Source organism: Sus scrofa, chromosome 7, assembly GCF_054392235.1.
Source record: "Sus scrofa isolate SSC_HxYL_T2T_F1_AM1 chromosome 7, Sscrofa_HxYL_maternal_Yorkshire_Landrace_v2.0, whole genome shotgun sequence".
In the NCBI taxonomy this organism is placed as follows: Eukaryota; Metazoa; Chordata; class Mammalia; order Artiodactyla; family Suidae; genus Sus; species Sus scrofa.
Genome location: NC_139389.1, coordinates 78605775 through 78625768, shown reverse-complemented (window position 1 = coordinate 78625768; position 19994 = coordinate 78605775). Strand labels below are relative to the sequence as shown.

Below are 19994 nucleotides of genomic sequence, written 5' to 3'. Positions count from 1 at the left end.
ATAGTAATTCAGACAGTGAAATGCATAAGGAAAGTAAAGAAGAATCTAAAGACAGTTCCACACATATACTTAGTTGATTTATGACAAAGGTGACACTGCACTGCAATATTGAAATTACTGTTTTCAATAAATGGTATTGGGCCAATTGAATATATATGAGAAAAAATTATAATTGATTGCTACTCCACAGAGTACACAAAAATCAATTCATATGGTCCATGGGTCTAAAAATAAAAAGGTAGTGAGCTCCTGCTGTGGCTCAGCCAGTTACAAACCTGAATAGTATCCATGAGGATGCAGGTTCAATCCCTGGCCTTTTTCGCTCAGTGGGTTAAGGACCCAGCATTGCCCTGAGCTGTGGTGTAGATTGCAGACATGGCTCAGCCTGTGTTGTTGTGGCTGTGGCATAGGCTGGCAGCTATAGCTCCAAATCAACTCCTAGCCTGAGAACTCCCATACGCTGCAGGTGCAGCACTAAAAAAAGCAAAACATAAAAAAAAAAAATTAAAAATAAAATAAAAGGTAAAAAATAAGCCTCCCCACAAAGTAGAAGTTTATTATCACACCTCTGGGGTAGGTAAAGATATCTTTAACAGAAAAAAAAAAAAAAAATCCTAAACTATAAAGGAAAAGACTACATTAAAATTAAGAAATTGTGTTCATCTGAAGATACTACTAAGAAAATAAAAAGAGCTAGTTATAAATAAGGAAAAGTAGTTTGCAAAGCATTTATCTTACAAAGGACATACGAAAAATATACCAAGTACTACAAAATCATTACAGCAAAAAAAAAAAAAAAAAAAAAACCACAAATGATACAAAAAAAATATGGGCAACAGACATTTCATCAATGGCCAATAATCACAGAAAAAGTAGTCAAACTTTGTTAGTTTCCAAAGAAATGCAAACTAAAATTGCAATGAGATAACGCTACATAGTCACTAAAATGGCTAAAATTAAATAGAAGGACACCACTAAAATGAAAATGAAATCAACATCAGAGTGCTGGTGCAAGCATAAAAGGGCACAAACACTTCGGAAAATTGTTTTGTCAAATCTGCCACCACTGAACACACCTTATTACCCAGCATTTCTATTCCCAGATATATATTTAACCCCCTGTATAAAAGTATCCTTATATGTCCAAAATACACACAAGATGAATAGAAGCCAAAAATTGGAAGAAACTCTTGTCCATCAAAAGTAGGGATAGGAGTTCCTGCTGTGGCTCAGCAGTAACAAACCCTACTGTCATCCATGAGGATGAGGATTTAATCCCTGGCCTCAGTGGGTTAAGGATCCAGCATTGCCATGAGCTGTGGTGTAGGTCACAGATGCAGCTCGGATCTGGCGTGGCTGTGGCTATGGTGTAGGCCGGCAGCTGCAGCTCTAATTAGACCCCTAGACTGGTAACTTCCATATGTTGCACATACAACCCTAAAAATTAAAAAAAAAAAAAAGTAGGGAATAAAATGCTTTACAGCAATGTAAATGAATGAACTGCAATTATACCACAATTGTACTATGGCATGGGTACATTAGTGTACATACCATATATTAGTACTTATATGAAAGTCAATTGAGTAAAATCAAATGGGGAAAATGGGAATCAAGATAGTGATTTCTTTTGGCACACAGTGACAATATGGGACAAAGGTGAATTTCTAATATGGTAATAATGTTCTTTTCCTAGAAATCATTGAAGAGTACATGGATGTGTTCATACTTTGTTCAAATAGTCAATAATTTGTACACTTAACCTTTGTCTTTTTTGAATATTTTTTGCTTCAATGATTACAAAAAAATACATGCTAATGAAAATAGGCTTCAGAAGAAAAGTTTCAGCTTTGTCTTTTCATGTTATTGATTTGCCATACCAAGACTGTTCCATAGCTTTGGGCTCCACTTTCTGGAGACTTAGGTTTTCAATTTTACTAATAACAAAAGTAACTTAAGAACTTCCATTTATAGATACTTCTACAATAATAACTGCAAATGAGAATCTCTAGTTTCATCCATGTTGCAACTAGAGATTCTCATGTTAAGTGAAATAAGTCAGAAAGTGAATGACAAGTACCATAAGATATCACTTATATGTGGAATCTAAAATATGGTACAAATGAACCTACCTACAAAACAGAAACAGACTCACAGAAATGGAGAACAGACTTGTGGTTGCCAAGAGGGATGGAGTGGGATGTACTGGGAATTTGGGGTTAGTAGATACAAACTATTACATTTAGAATGGATAAGCAGTGAAGTCCTACTGGAACTATATCCAATCTCTTGGGATAGAACATGATAGAAAATAAATTGAGAAAAAGAATATGTATATATACACTATATATATATATATATATATATATATATATATGTATGTATGTATGTATGTATGACTGGTTCACCATGTTGTATAGCAGAAATTGACAGAACACTGTAAATCAACTATACTCTAAGAAAAAATACACTCCAAATGAAAGTTACTATAAAGCACAACAGAATGCTTACATCTTAGAATTTTCAGTGCTTGCACTTTTCCCCCCTAAAACTTCAATTGAGAAGTAATTATCTTATTGTGTCCTAGCTACATTCTTATGAAGTGAGTAGGGGATGATACTATCATCCCACCTAGGCAGAATGTTCCAAAAACACAGCCAAAATGCATGTGGATTTTTCCTAAAAGAGAGGGAATGATTGATTTAATGTTTGTTTTGAGACCTGCCAACTCAACCATCCAATTTCTTCTCTGACCTAATCTGCCAAATAGAGATTCCTCTAGTCATTTTCATAGGCCAGTTGTTAGCATCTCCTTCAGTGGGTAAGTTCATGAGTATTTGTTCCAGACAAAATGCTTTGGACAGCTTCCAAAGATAGCTCTTCAGAACTGCTTTTTTTTTTTTTTTTTTTCAAGGCTCTTTCAGTTCTTTTAATTATATCAGATAGAGAGTCTGACTGATGTCCTAATCAGCATACAACACCTTAGATAGCTTTATACTCTCCCACCAGAATGGCAGCTAACTTTCCTTTAATGAGAGAGAATATGTCCCCTGGTTCAGAATTCTGACACCTGCATCAGTGGGAGAGAGAGGTAGACTGCTTTCGTTTTTAAAAGAGCTGACGATTATTATGTCCATATTGAACCACCCATGCAGTGTGTGTATTTGGAAGTAGCCATAATGCTCAAAACACCAGGTGGGTGTCCTGATGATAGTAAATCTCATCCTCCTGGAAATAAGAGTTGAGACATTTCTGAAAGGACTGGTGGGATCATTTTGCTTAATCTCACTAGAGTCACTTTACCTAATTATGTTTCAATTTACTCTAGGAGTGAGCTTCTTTAGTGTGTAGTTAGGGTTAGGAGAGATCTACAATATTCTAGCTTCTAAAATTCTCCATCTTGGATCCCCAAAAAAGTTTATAATGCCTTAAGAAGGAGGCTCTCATTTTCTAATGGCTTTAGAGCAAATCATTAAAAGAATCATTCACTTGCCCCCTCCCCCAATTATAGGCACCAAAACCTGAATGGAAATGTGATTTAGTTCACGATGATAGCTGTCATGAAATCTAGGTTGGAAAATTAAAGCCAATTTACTTATTTACTTCCTCTAACTTCTAATCCTGTATGTTCTCATCTAAGTATTTTCCTTTTTTTTTTTTTTTTTTGACTTTTCTAAGGTCGCTCCTTCGGCATATGGAGGTTCCCAGGCTAGGGGTCTAATAGGAGCTGTAGCCACCGGCGTACACCACAGCCACAGCAACATGGGATCCGAGCCAGGTCTGCAACCTACACCACAGCTCATGGCAACGCCAGATCCTTAACCCACCAAGCAAGGCCAGGGATAGAACCAGAAACCTCATGGTTCCTAGTCAGATTCGTTAACTACTGCACCACGACAGAACTCTGGAACTCCAGTATTTTCTAAATTATTAGATATTAGCAATGAATGTCAGTAGTGAGACATGAATTATGAGACTATGCAAGCTCAGAGCTTGAGAACTTCTACCACCTAGTCTTCTTGGTTCCAGTTTCCCCTTCATACCTATCAACTGTCCATATTTCATGTTCCCTAAATAAATCTCCTTAAATGTCATGGGATTGATATTCTTAGAAAAGCACTATCTTCCGGCCTACTTTCAGAATCTGGTCCAAAATTCACAGTTGAAGACAATGAACTAATTTCTCTCATTCTTTAACCTTTGCCCATCAATGCTATCTCTATGTCACTCACCTAGTTTTAGACCTATCTGCCATTCCACTCAACTGGAGGAAAAGTCTTTTTACACACACACGCTCATATTTTTCCAGGATGTAACTAGTTGATTAAAAGAAAATATTAAGTAACTAAATTTAAGTTTCTATTCAACACTATCCTTTTGAAATATCAGCATTTCACACAGGCCTATTATTTTAAGATGAGGTGTAAAACCCTCATGAGAAGTCTCACCTAAAATTCAAATGGAACATCCAAACTATTGGTTATCATGAGGTTTCAATTGTGTGGAAATTATTTGATTCAGGATTTGCTACTAGAAAGAGGAACAACTAGAACTGTGAATGAATGAATAAATCTTCCAGGTTTCAAGTTCTTATAATTTCCATTTGTACTCATAAAAACTATTGCTGAAATAACATTCGTGAGCAACCAAATAGCAGTATAGTCTTTTATGTCAAAAATTTTACAACATATCATTACTGATAGAAACAACTTTTATATAGCAAACTATTTTAAGACATATTATAACTGACCTGAAGAATAAATTATTTATTAGTGTTTTGATCCTGAATTTTTTTTTTCATTTAAAAATATATTTCAAAGTCATTCAAGACCAATATAAGGTAATGGGGTAAAGTGACTTGCCACCCAAATTCCTTGTTGGTTTTCAATTGACTTCTCACTTTACCTAGCTGTGGACCTTGAATGCTGATTTTCATTTTAAAATGTTAAAGGGAAAACGTTCTGAATTATAAATAACAAATTCTGTGGGTATTTGAAATTGAAGCGAGCTGAGAAGAGTTGCTTTTAGAAAGAGCAAAGAGGACAAGTGAACAATTTAAAAATGGAATGAATGGAATTTTAAAATGCAAATGAGTGAATCATATTTTCCACAGAAGCCAGATGTCCACTTGCTTCTATGTTACAAATCAGGATAAAGGCTTATTTGTAAGACAAGGTTTACACCATAAAAACAAAATGATGTTTTTAGAAAAACAGTCTATTGATCCATCTGGTTTCAATGTCTATGTAAGAAAAGAGAGAAAAAAAAAAAAAAGATGGCATTTTGGTTAACTTCACCCCAATTATCAAGATCAGAGTTGTCAATCTTCCTTCAAAAGGCCAATGAGTATTCACTACTTTGTATGCAAAAAATTTTTTTGTATGTGCTTCATGAGCATCTTCTGTGAAGAGGAGCCACACTTTTATAAAGGGCCACATTTCCAAAAAGGTTAAGAACCACTGCTATTCCAGCCCAAACATCTACATTTTAAAACCATATTGTTTGGAACTCCTTTTAGATGGATTCACAAAAGATGTAAGTATGATATTTTAAGAAATCAAACATCCTGCAAGTAAAATTTTTGCTTGGAGTAGTACAGTTTGGTAAGAGGATTAGAAATGAACACTCTTGAGAAATGGAATGAAGGAATAAAAATGACAAAAGCACTTAATCATAAATTGTTATTGTAAAGAAAATCATTTGTCTTCAGAAGTGATGTCACACACCCCAAGCAAAAAGAAATGTTAAAATTATATTAATACTTTAAAAATATAGTATTTACATTTAAATACTGCACATGTGGCACATGGAAGTTCCTAGGCCAGGGACTGAATATGAGCCACAGCTGCGACCTTTGCTGCAGCTAGGGTAATACCAGATCCTTTAATCCACTGCACCAAGCCAGGGATCAAACACATGCCTCCACAGCAACCCAAGACACTGCAATAAGATTCTTAACCCATGGTGCCATAGCAGTAACTACTACTTTAAATATTTTTGCATGTATTTGGCTGAGGGCTTGGGTATTTGCATTAACATAACTGGTTGCCATATTTGATCCAGCCCACCAAGAGAATAAATAATCTAAGAATTGAGAAGTTTACTGTCAACTATATAAAAACCATGATAAGTCACTGAATTTAACAGAATCATATTGCTTGAAAATTTGTAAATGGGAGGGGCATAATAAGAACAGAAATATATGTATCCCCATGGTCCTTAAAATTACCCAAAGTTGGCCAGAGTAAAACCTACAGACCCTATTCCTTATAATTTTTATTTGAATGTTGTATTAGAAATTTCTAGTTCAAATTATTTCATTTATCCATTTTTTGAAAGGTCTACATAGAAAGAACAGAGGGAATGGATAACTATCAATTACCAAGAAACTGTAGGTTAAAGACAGCCAACACATTCTCAGTAAGGCTCCTTCATACCTGGGATCATAGAATCCACCAGAGATTGTTATCTGATCAAAATTAAATGTATCTTCCAACTCACTTCACTAAACTAACTCAAGCTTTTGCTTTATATGAACAGAACTTGTCTAACAAAATAAAATTTTTAATGGGGGGGTGGGGGAGGCTAGACAACATAACTTGAATAGTGTACTATTTCTAAGATTTTTGTTTTGGTGGGGGTAAGATGTTAGACCAATCCTTTTTTTTCTTTCTGTACTTACAATTTATCAAAATCAGAGAATTATAATGCATTTAATACCTGACCATTCAGAGTGACCTGCATTTGACCTAATCTTTCACAGTAACTAGGGCAGGCATTTTATACAGGGAACAGGGGCTCAGTAAATGCTTCTCTCAGAGGAGTTTAATATTTACACACAAAATGTACAAGAACAAACATTAATTGTCCATTAGCCTTTGTTGTAAGGATACAATCTCATTTAGGAAGGAAATCTCATAAGGTAGGAAATCATCTTAGGCCTTGCTTCATACAGTGTGGTCTGCAGATCAGCAGCATCAGCATCACCTTTGAGTTTGTTCAAAATGCAAATTCTCCTGCCCACCCTAGGCCCACTAAATCAATACCTTCAATTTAACAAGACCCCCAGGTGATTCATATGCAGATTAAATTTGAGAACCACCAGCCTAGATTAGTCATTCTCAAAGTGTGATCTTCAAGCAGCAGCAGCAGCATCCTGAGTTTGTAACAAATGAAAATCCATCAGCCCAACCCCAGGCCTACTATACTTTTTAACAAGTTCTCCAGGTGGTTCTTATGCACATTACAGTTTGAGAATCAATGACCTAGGTCATTAAATTCTGATTTTGTTTCAAATATTTTCCATGTACCAAGCCCTCCTGCTATCTGCTTCTCTTTCACACCTGCTAAAAAGAGAATCCTTCTAACACACTGCATACAAGAAAGTTAAAAAAATAAAATAAAAGTTTGTATATTTAGCTGTTCTTAGAAAGCCCTAAAGCCCTCTCAAATAATTAAAACAATTTGAGTGTAGGTTTCCTTGTTTGGGTTTACTACGCCAACATCACTCCTGTTACCTCAAAAGATACCATAAAATTCTCATAATCACATTTACTCATGTCTTTTTCATAAGTACACTCATACCATTTAAAAAATAGGGGCAATGAATAGGTAGAAAGTAGTCATGAAATTAATCACACATTTATATTTAGTAGTTCCTATTTTCCCCTTTCCTTCCTCTATATTATAAAAGATAAGAAAACCCAATATCAGAATGAATTGGTAGCAGCAAAACTTCACAGTAATGCATATTTTTAAAGCCACAAGAAATAAATGTTCTAAAGCCAAAGGTCTCCTGAAGAACACAAATTAACTCAGCCCTCCCGAGCAATCTTTGCTGGAGAGAAGTTGCAGTGGCCCCATTTTCACCATCAATCTACTTCAGTGATCACCTCTTGTATGAAGTTTTCTTGTCTCTCTGAGGCAAAGTTAGGAATGCCTCCTCTGACTTCCCACAGAAAGGTTGCCATGCATTTATCATGTCCCTTGTTATACTATGTTGTTAATTTTGGTTTATAGCCTCATTCACCAGACTATGAGTATAGCGAAGGTTTAGAATTTTGTCAACGTAGTCTCTGAATAACTGAGAGCAAATACAGTCATGCCCTTTAGTAAGTCAATACTTGGTAAATATCTCTGAATGGAACAAACAAGTAAACGAATGAAACTACTGTAGTAAATATAATATGTTCTTTAGAGTGTACAAGTTCACACAATAGTGGAAACTTTAGGTTTATCAGAAATAATTTAAAATAATCTTGCATTCCCTCTTACATTAATAGTGTTAGAATCTTGTTTTCTTTCTACCCATGTAAACCCTGAACAGTTAAATGACTTGCTCGAATTTATATAGCATTATATTGAAAAGTCAGAGAAATATCTTCTTGGTATTTCCATTGCCCAACATTGCTATCTGAAAGACCGTGAATGAACTTACCAATTACGTGCTTTCACACTAAAATAATTATGACAATTATGTCACATTTCACCTGAACCACTGCTTTAGTTTTAGAACTGAAGAAAAAAATTATTTGCATCCTGTGTCATCACTTTTAAGCTTCAAAGTTCCTACTATTTGATATAGGTTTTCTCCTGTCCATTTTAGGGAATCTATGAAAGTCTTCCAGATCTTATTTCACCTTAAAAGATCTCTTCCTCTTTCAGTAACTGCCTGAATCAGCTTACTGTGAAAGAAGTTGTGCACACATACCCAGGAGAAAGCAGACAATTTAACATTGCTTGGGAGGATTTCCCCTCTATGCTTTCATCCCAAACAAGAACGGGTAATGTTGGGTGACCTTTTTACTCCAGACTGCTCAGACTACTGTACAGTGGCTTCCTTTTCTTAGAAGCAGCAAAGAGTTCAAGCCTCAAATACTGGAAGTGACACATCAGAAATTTACTACATTGAAAATCCCAGAGATCTCTGGAGCCAGAGAATCATGTCGTTAATAGCACCATGCCTTTCCCCAAGAAGTACCTTCCTCCACACTTCAGCTTTCCAAATAGATTTTAGTTTGGAAGGCTATTCAAATGTCACGTGTGAAGAAATGTAGATAAATAGGGATACAGGAAAAAGACAAATGTGGTCACAGTAAAGAAAATCTATATATATAACCCCATCTTTAAGAATAAAGTTAGTCATTAATTTGACTATACACTTATTTCTTAGTGAGAACCTTCGTAAAATTCTCTTGTACGGGTGATAAAATCAGTTCATGAAACACCATTCCTGTGACTAGGAAAATGTTTCAGGACAAATATATTCAAAATGTGCTCATGGAGCTAAAAGCAATGCAGTATGTATGCATGTGTATGTGTGCATGTGTGCAGTGCAAACTAAATATGTGATTTTGAGATACTGCAAGGGAAAATATATTATTTCTGTATACCTTCCCCAAATGCATATACTATAAAACGACTGCGTAGATGTCATGTCAAAGTCACAATAATTTCTTAACCATGTGGAGGGAGATGTGAAAAAAAATGAATATTGAAAGATGTCGTAAACGTCAGTGCTAGAAAACATTGATTTATAGTAAATTCCCAGCAAAGAGAGTTTGAAATAAACAGAGATTTTAGAATTCAACTAGTTAAAATATCTAATTCATTCAGATCATGGCAAAGATAATACCTAAAATAAAAGATCTAGAATATACAATCCTATAAATCTTTGATTCCATGAAATGTGTTAAGATTACTGAGTTTCTTGCTCAAAATGAAACAATGGCACTATAAGATGAGAGGAAAGCAAGTTTCGGTAACATTGTGAATAACAATGCCACCGCAATACCTAACTTTTTTTTTTTTTTTTTTTGGTGTAAAAAGTGATATTAACTTACTCTTGCCAGTTATAAAAATACTGTAAGAAGAAAAAAATTGAAAAGCTTCAATAGGTAACTAAAGGGATTCAATTCAATTCAGCTTTAATTTGTGAACAGAAGTCTTTTAATGTGTATTTGGTTAAGGACGCATGATCTGGTCACAAACGATGAATGGCCTGGGATGTAAGAACCAACTATGAGCTTTAAAACTAAAACTTAGAGAATTTTAAGGTCTTAAATTTATTATTATTTATGATTTTATAATAATCTACTTTACAACAGCACATGCTTTTCATTATTTTGTGAATTCTCTAACCCCTCCTCCAAGAAAATCAGATTTCAGTAAGTTCTCAAACAGTCAAAACCCTCCAGCGTGAAATTTATTATCAAAGACTCAGCTCAGAAATACATCTAAATTCTTTTCAAGTAAAATATCTCTCCCCTTTAAATGTTCTCACATATCAAATCACTGCATTCATCCCTATGTATTATTTCTGCCATAAAAATTATCAGTGTGCTTTCAGAAAGGTTTTTACTCTAACAAAATTATTGAGATGTCTATCTGAAAATCAATGGTAGGTTTGGTGACATAATTATTCTAATTCTCAAAAGCCAAGCATTCATAAATGTAGAACTATGTCTTTTCCTGGTGGTAAAGTTCAGGATTTGCTAATTGGTACAATCAGAGAGAAATGGTTTCAAAGCTGCTGCAGCAGTATGCTTACCTAAATTGAAGCACAAGTTAGGTCCATGGTGAGTGAGAAGTACTCATTTACACATAAAAACCAAGGAAATATAATGCCCAGTAATCAACCTGCCTAGGCAGTTGTTCATAGATGGGTCTCTGCTCCAGGCACTAAAAAGCTGAGCCATGTAGGGTCTTTACTTCTTCACCCCCCCAAAAGGACAAGTCACAAAACAAATCACAGAGAAGGGACTCAGAAAACACATGAGCCATGCATCTTCAGCCCACATAAGCTTAGTATAAGGTTGTACAGTTATAAGAATTATATCAGTAAAGCAGTATAGCACCTAAATAGACATTTCATTTCAGGGTAAAGAAATACAGAGCCTATCATAAAAATATTTTGAAAGCTAGTGTTAGTTTTCTGACTTCGAAGTTCATGAACGAGATTACAAATATCATGCACTTTTTAACGTGTAAATTCTATAGCTTTAAAAAATATTATATAGAGCATATAGAGTATTTATTCAGTTACTACTTAGAGGAGGATAAATACCTGTCATTTTTTTCTATGTGTCTACTCATAACAAGAACCTATGTAAGCCCCCCCCCTCACAGTATTTGTACTATTAAAGATTTTTTAAGGATACCATAGCTATATTTACATTTATACAACTTGAGGTGCATGGGAAAAAGCAAGTAATCAAGAGCTTCAATTTGGTGTCTAAGAATTGTCCTCTATTCTTATTATTCTGAGATTGTGTTCAGAGCTTGAGAATTTAAAATGGAAAAAAAAAACACTCATACTAACAATCACCATTTTTCTTGTAATCAAGTCCATACTTCTTTTCATATTTTTTCACTGGATTGCTTTTCTCTGTTTATTGTTGTTGCTAAACAAGGTGAGAGTTTAGGCGACATTTTTCAATGATGATTTCTCTTGCAGTAACAAAATCTTAAATGCAGTCTCTCTTATTCTCCTGCTATGTGCTATCAAATTCATCTTTGTATGGGAGGCACAAACTAAAATGAGTAAATTGCCCTTAGTAGGTAGTACTCTTTTCCAGACACTAGGAAGTAAATTGCCAAAGAGTTACACAGGGTTTTAGCTGCATGATTCCCATTGACTTTAATGGGAGTTGCAAAGAAAACACCCCACGCAAAGCCTAGAAAAGTAGAGGTTAGTTTTCTTTATGGCCTCCACTATATTTTGTACTCTCTAGCCTCGAACATTCTCTCCTTGCATGCCCCCCTTTCTTTGTACCTTACCCCCTAAAAGGATATACATCTTGGGCCTTTTCATTTAACCACCCACACACAGCTAGTCAACATACTCCACCCCTAACATTCTTTCAAAGTCTCACAATTCAAGAGCTATTTCTCCAGCCCCCACAACCTCAAGCCATCCTTTACTATCCAGTCTATGAGGACAAAGTACATTTTTAAGGAATATTGTTATAAAATTAGTTGGATATTTTTTAAACTTGTACTGTATTTCAAATGTTATCAAAATTGTCTAAATTATATCCCACTTCTTAAAAATGCCTCTTAGTGTTATCATTTTTACAATTATTTAACTTTTAGTAGTTTTAGTATTTCCTGAAAGTTCCCATAAAGCACAAATATGCAAGCTACTGATAAATCCACCAGGCTGCAAGGCAGTTATCCTAGCCACTTAAGCAGCAGTTAAGTGTTTCATAGGACAACTAGTGAACAGCATAATAGATACCATGATGTTAGATCCTGGCAGAATGGGTACAAGTTTCCATCATGTCTGGGGAATGAAGGACACCCTTGTCTATATAATGGAGACAGCAACACCACAATTGCCTGATGTCACTCTTATATAATACATTGCAACACACACACACACACACACAGGCGCGCGCACACACATACACACACCCTATGAGATTGTTCTAATTCTCTAGTAAGTTTTGATTGTGGAGAGAGCCAAACTAGGCTAGCTTTGAGCTAGATTTTTATGAGTGTTTGGTTCTGTATAGAATGCACAAAAGGCCCAATCTTCGTGCCTACCACTTTTTTCATTACTGTGGCATTAATTACAAAGTAAGATGCCAAGTAATTGGCAAGGGGAACACTACTTGCTTATTTATCCGATACCTTTATCCTATGCCCCTGGCTTCTCTCCTTTACTGCACTTTTATAATAGATTACCAGGGTAGCAACGTAAAGAGCAAAGTGTCTTTCCTGTGCACATTTATAACCCAACTTACCTTGAATTCTTTGTCTTATTTCAAATCATACCAGCAAGAAAGGATTTGCACTCAGCAACATATTAATCAACATGCCATATATAAACACATAAAGTCTAAAAGCAAAGAGTATGTTCTGCTAAAAGCAAATGGTTTACCACCAAAAAACTTCCCAGTTCATTCTTGTACCTATGGACTCACTATTTCTATGCAACACCGTCAGAGTGTGCCATAAATACCAGCCCAAGCGAGCAAACATCCAGAAATCCTCTCATTGCACAGGGCATCTCAAAAATACACCAAAACATATTTTTCCCAATTTGTTGTCCTATTTGCCCCCAGTTATTATCAATCACTACTGTTCTATCTCTATGTTGATCATGACAAAGATATGTTTTTCATAAAATAGTACATTTGGACATAATAACGAGAACCTTGGTTCCCATCTTCCCTGTTGCCGAATAGCACGTCTCGTGCTGTACAGGCGCAGTTGGCTGTCCAAGGACCCTGATGCCAAACTGCGGAGGATATTCTTGTCGCAGTGACAAATTACTTGCTGGTGGGCTGTGCAGAGTGTTGTTCTGGCAGCATCAGAGTTGTCTACGTGTCTGTCACTTGGTTAGGCTGCTTTAATGCTAGGTGATTTCACTCCCAACCGCCACCCCCTTTCCTTTTCCCTCAATGCATTTTTTCAGACTTACCTTTGCTTCCCAGTGAATGGGGGCTTTAACATTCACTTGACAATGAGCCTATGGAAATGCCTTCTGAGCTCTCCGTACAGGTATCTGTAGGGTGAGAGAAGGATTTTTTTTTCACAGTGCCATACTTGTTTTCCATACAAACCTACAGGCTGCCATTACAGCCACCCACATCCCTGTTGGCAATGTACTTAGGCAGTGAGCGCCTTAATGAATCCAGACAAAACTGCACAGCATTCCTGACACACAGGAAAACCATGCATTTTAATAGTATTGCAGGGTAATTTCTTTCTTAGTCTGTAAAATGATGATGGTCAATGTTATTTGATAACATTTCAGCAAAGAGATTATCCAGCTTTTGCTCTGACACTTATTTTTAAAACCAAAAAGATTTATAAGTTTCTTATATTGTCTATTTCATCAGTGAGGATCAGCTTTTTAAAAAAGCAGAAATGTAAACGAGTAGACAATATTCAGTAAACAAATTAGCTTGTAAACATACTGCAGGCAATCCTAACAGTGTCTGTTGACTACCTATGAAGGTATATAATTTAATGCCTCCAGATAATTTGCGGGTAATGTCTAACCAGCTGACATTTTGAGATAAATAATAAATAATACTCCTATTTCATTACTGAGTTTATAATTAACTATAAACGTAAAGGCACTTTAAAAACTATAACTACTGGAGATACAGTACTTAAGTTGTTTTGTGAAACTGAAAAGGAGAATGTAATGAATACAAAAGATGTGGAAGGCCTTTTTTTTATTATTCTATGGAATGACAGTAACTTTTTTTTTTCCATGAAACATATTCTGCAGCACTGGTGTATTAAGACTCGAGGATGTATAAAAGAAGCTAATGGGTTTTTCACAAAGGATAATATACAATGGAATAATTCTAAAAGGAAATGAATAGGCTTTTAATCTTGTGGGGAAAAAAATGTTTGTTTTTGCTCCTCTCATATATGAATGTATTTGTTAGTTTTATTGTTTAAACTGTAGCCTTGAATTAAGTAGATGATAACATTCTTCTAAGTATGTTAATCTAAAGATATAAGGTAAGATTTGTTTTCAAAGAAATTGATGCATGGATGGATAGGTAGATATTCATTTACATTAGTTAAAAGTAGTAATAATAAAGCTGTAAGTAGTAAAACTTGGAAAAAGACTAAAAGATATTTTAACAGTTTCGACTCTCAAGACACAGGTAAAATTTTCAGCCCAAAGTGATGTTTAAATTAGTTTGTTTTCAACATGACCGCTGATAAGACTTAAGTCAGCCCTCCGGACTACATGGGTATTTCCAAACTAAACTTATCGAATTATCTTTTCCAGACACTTTTGTGTTTTGTTTTATTCTCCAAAACCTGGCAGCACAAATGTTCTAGCTTTCATCACTTAGGAGCATCCAGTGTGAGGCTATTGATCCTAAAATTGCAAGGGTTTGCTAAGAAGGCTGCTTGTTGGTTCTGCACTGTTGTCACTGAAGTGGTTAAAGCTTTGTTTGTTTGTTTTGTTCTGAATGGCTCTTAATGGATTAAGCTTTAGGCTTTCACCAAAGCAGTAACTGATTGTAAAAGTAGCCAGAAATAAACTAACCACAGGGTGCGTGTGTATATGTGTGTGTGCTGCCAGAGCAGAGCAGATTATGATCCTTCAATTCTAAAACTAAGCTAGTATAAATATATGTTAAATGGAATATTTCTCACTATATATCTTTTAATAAGTCTATCCACTGTACATTGCCATGAATTATGTTAACCAATACCTACAATGGATTAACTCTACTAATCAAGAATAATTGAATTAAACTATATAATGACCCACAGCTATTGAGAGGGATAATGTTATACAGTTGCAGGATCACATTTTACTATGAAATTAACACGCCATTGTGTTTTGATCTTAGAACTGCTTTTCATAATTTTACTAGTAATGTTCAAAATGGTGATTCCAAGTTATATTAGCTTTTGAAACTATCACTAGGACTTTAAATAATAGATACATTTGCCTTCATAATATTATGCTGTGGTTCTGGACTCATATAATTAGGTTTCAGTTTGAGTATGTTATTAAGTAGAGGATTAATAACCTGACAAGTAAAGAAACACCTATAGTTGGAGAAACAGATGGAAATACATGAACTTCTAAGACTATTTTCTGCAGTGCCAGCTCCTAAGAGGAGGACCTTATTCAAGATCTCATTACCAATAGAAGGTGACTCTAGGAGCTCAAAAAATGAAATTTCATTGCACAATTCTATTAAAGGGTACAATGGACAAAACACTACAGACTGTGTTCAAGTCACCCTCTGGTTCTCCACATATGGCCTACAGGGCTTCTCTTGAGTACACCTTAGCAGCTAGTAATAGAAGGTTGACTCCCTCTGGCAGAGCTCTAGGATTTGCTGGAGAATAGATACTTTTCTCCAATGGGCAAATCATGAAAGTCTAGAAGAAATGGATTAAAATAAAATGGCCTCTACATCAACTTCGAATAACCCAAATTTCATTCATCATAAACTCTACAAAGATGACAAATACATTGGCAGATCTTCAACATGACAGTCGCAGAGAGATGCAACACAGCACCTGGGCCTCTCTGAATGTCATACTCAGAATAATGCATTTTGGAAGTATACCATATTAGAGTTAGGATACTTTTAAACATGAAATTAAAAGCCCTCAATCCTACTCTGGATTCTCTTGGACATGGATACTGTATTTCATACTTATCCACATTAAGTGCAGATGAATTGTCTGTTCTGCTTCTTAGACACATAAGCTCGATTGACTAAATCTCATATATAAAAGAAAAGTTCTTGTCTTTCTCATAGATACCACACACAAAAGATCTGAAACCTTCAAGAAGTTTCTAATTTGTCTCACACTTGCAATAAATGCAATCAACTGAAAGGGGGACTATATTAAAGGGAATGCATAGGTTTCAAAATGAGAGTGCATTTATCGTATAGAGAGAATGACCGATTCTGCTATAATGCCCGCACAGTAATTTTCAAAATTCCATTCAAAGTGCTGATACTCTGATGATAGAACTAACTGCCACTATAACTCCAGAGCCTAGCATTAAGAGAAGGGAATTCAATGAGTGTGATAAAAAAGAAGGCAATTTTTCCCCTTGCATGTAATATTCTAAAATTAAGGTGGGGAAAGTGCTATGAAACCTAGATGACTACTCTTGAGAATGACTAATTTGCTAATTGTGTGACACCCAAAAAGCCAAATGCAGTTAATATTTATGTAAGAAAAGATGATGCATGTATAAAACAAGGCCACTGTGTCATAATCCTTTCCTGAGGCATTGTAACAAAATAAAAAGGGTACGGGGTTATAAAGAAGAGGAGATTTTCTCCCCCCTCTTTTTTTTCCTTCTTAAAATTTGAGATACCTCTAATTGACCTAATGCACATTTTTCATAACAATTCTGTGAAAAGCAAAACAAGTAAGTTGTGTATACAGAGACTGCAGGGACGTGATTGGTTGGGCCTATTTTTCTTACCCTATTTCACAATATTCCCTCCTTTCACTTTTTCCATCACTGTTTCATCTTCTCTGCTAACACTACCCTGGTCCACATTCTCTTACACTAACTCTCAAGTCACTTAGTCTTCTCTTATCACTCCTTTGTCACAAAGAGAGGAGGAGGGGCACTGGGGAGTGACATGGCCCATGACACACCTCTAATCTTCCCTGTTTACACCACTCCCTACAAATGAGGAGGAAACTTTCCAGAGTTTGAATGAAAGGCTTTGGCCTCTCCTATAGACAGGGATGCACAATGCGGAAATAGTGTTTGTTAACCAGGCTGAACCATTAAAAAGATCACAGATGACACGGTAGCTTTAGAAGCCCTGAGGAATTTAGACCATACCAAGTTAACTAAATGGAGAAGCCAATAAATCAAGTAAACTTTCCTGACCGCCCCCCAACCCCAACAACCAAAAGCCCAACATTATGTGGGACCTTTAAGAATTGGGTTAGGATTTTTTTTTAATTTCATGAGAATAAAAGAGTATTTAGCACATTGGCAATACTCCATCTCAGAGCAGAATCACGTTTGCCTTTTGGAAAGAAAGCACAAGACCATTCAGGACTGATTGTTGATAAATTGATTTCATAGTGTTTGAGTTTTAAATATTATGTTAGAAAGATGAGGAACAATTATGAAGTATTAAAAAAAATATGATTCCCCAGATCTTCACTTCATTCTTAACTCAGAATAGGAAGAGGAACACAACTGAAAATATGGAAGAATTAGGTTAAACACTGGAAGTGTATTCCAAATCTAATGTATGGAGGGTTCCTCTCAACACAATATAGCACATATAGAAGAGCTTGGGTAAAGGGGAGAGGTTTATAAAATGTATCTGATTCGGGGATCCTAGAAATGATGCACACATATAAGCACCTTGAAAAAAACACTCTTTGCAATAAGAACCTTCCCTTCACTAATGTAAACTGTGAAATACTGCAGGGAAGGAATTTCAAAGGAGATATTTATTTGTATGTTTACGGCAGGTTTGCCTTTTCATTTTATCCTCAACATTTTGAATAAAAATGCTCACCTCCCTCCCAGAGGTTCTAAGGGTTTGCCCTTTTGTATCTATGTATATTAAGAATATTCGAAGTGCTAGAAATATATTAACATTTCCAAATATCTCAACAGTAATACTATTGCTTGGTATTTGTTGGTGTGTGTGTGTACATAACAGTTATAACAATCTGCCATTATGTTTAACTGAGAGTACATTTTTCAAGTATTAATTTTAATAGAAGTTACATTTTATTATAATAATCCAGGCGATGTATAGGAAGACAAGAGAGAGATGATGTGGATGGATACAGACCTGAATATAGATATACTGACTGAAATTTAGAAGTTAAGGGGATTGACTTCGGCATGAAATTATTTTCCACCTTAGGTGAGCATTTCCAGGCCTCATTTCCCTTTAGATCATTACCTATTTTTTAAGTAATTATGAATCACAGATATCATGGTTCTTCATTGGTTGAAAAGGGAGTTAAACACCAACTTTTAGCATAAATGGATGGCCAAAATTTCCTCAAAAGTTCCTAGAGAAGCAGGACGTTGTCAAGAGATAGGAAACAAATATGCAGTGGCAGTCCAGACCCTCGATTCTGAATTCCTTCAGAAGTAATTTTTGCGCTTGTATCTCTTAAATACTTCACTACTTCTGCAGTAGTTCCAGTTGTACCCAGAGCCCACTCAGCAGATAGATGCTTAACAACATGGGTGCTGACTGACTCCCTTAAAAGGGAAACCTTATCTAGCCTAGGTTTCACTGTTACCTATTCTATTATTTTCTCCTTGAAGAGCTGCAATTTCTCACTCAAATTTTTGGAAGACTCTCATTCATCCTGAAGTATAACATACACACACATACACTAGTCATTTATACTCTAACTTCAAAAATAAATGCTGAGCCATCCCTCAGTATCACCCATTCGCCCTACCCCATACACACTGCCCTCTAACTTTTTTCCAGAATAAATGTGAGTGATGGAAAGAATAAGGAAAACATATTTTGAAATCAAAACAAGAACGCGTATTACAGCCCCTTAAAATAAATCGCTGTCATACATGCAAGGAGACTAGTGCAAATGAACAATGGCCGTGGTCAGAGGATTTCTTACTTCTAGATAATGTCATACACACACACACACACACTCAAATCAACTGGGGTTAGAATACGGAGAAATTAACACTACATTTGATGCACCTACTATGTGTCAGGCACCAGATAGAAATTAATCAGGACAAAGAGTTATACAAAGTCTGAGAGAAGTAGATTTTTTTTCTGTCTATGCCTTCAATATAAATTGCTTTAATCCATTTAAAGTTTGGACATCTCCAATGAAAGGATGTTAGGCATTTTGTACTATTCAGGTTTGATAATGTACTTAGGAAAGAATGCCTGGCACAGAGTCGAAAGTTAAATATTTGTTGAATGAGTGAATGGTTATAAGTACTTTTCAAAGGCAAAATAAATCCTCTGCCACTTCTAATGTATTTGGAAAGACATCAATAAATGGCTATTGTAAGGAAGATTGCAGATGCTAGTTAAGATAATCTAACTGTGTAGTAGTTTATTTATTCTGCTATAGAATTTCTGTTCAGAACCCCTGAGGGGAAACTTTTATTGTGATTACTTCTAGGATGGCAGTCAGTGACTCTATTCCAGAACAAAATCTCAAACCAAGCCCATGTCCTCTCTTCATGTCCCTGCCACTTAACCATCCAGTTGTTAACACATTTTAAAATCTGACAGGTTATTTCACTTCCAAAATGATACTAAGAGTCACACATGTCAGAACTCTACTTGATAAGTTGTGTTCATTTCAAATATGGTATGTGAGCACTGAATCCTCACTCTTAAAATCCTGCAAAGTGTATCAATAATTATGCCAAATCCATCCAACAGTTGATTGAGGTGTTTTCAGTTTGATATGGGTGTCAAAAAGTGAACATTTACTTTATTCAGATCTTTGCCTCACGTGTTGAATGGGAAAAAAATCCATTCATACATCAC

General features: G+C 35.5%; 1 long non-coding RNA gene across 14 annotated transcripts in view; it reads right to left on the bottom strand.

Moving 5' to 3' along the window:
* The window catches only part of LOC106507717 (uncharacterized), a 171135-nt gene that overhangs the window by 141087 nt on the left and 10054 nt on the right, over positions 1–19994 (bottom strand). For 12 of the 14 annotated variants that reach the window (XR_014810730.1, XR_002345872.2, XR_014810738.1 and 9 more), the window contains one exon: positions 13424–13507. This is a non-coding gene — a long non-coding RNA (uncharacterized LOC106507717). Of the gene's footprint in view, positions 1–10546; positions 10680–13423; positions 13605–19994 lie in introns of those variants that run through there. The other 2 variants (XR_014810736.1, XR_014810737.1) reach the window with 2 other exon arrangements.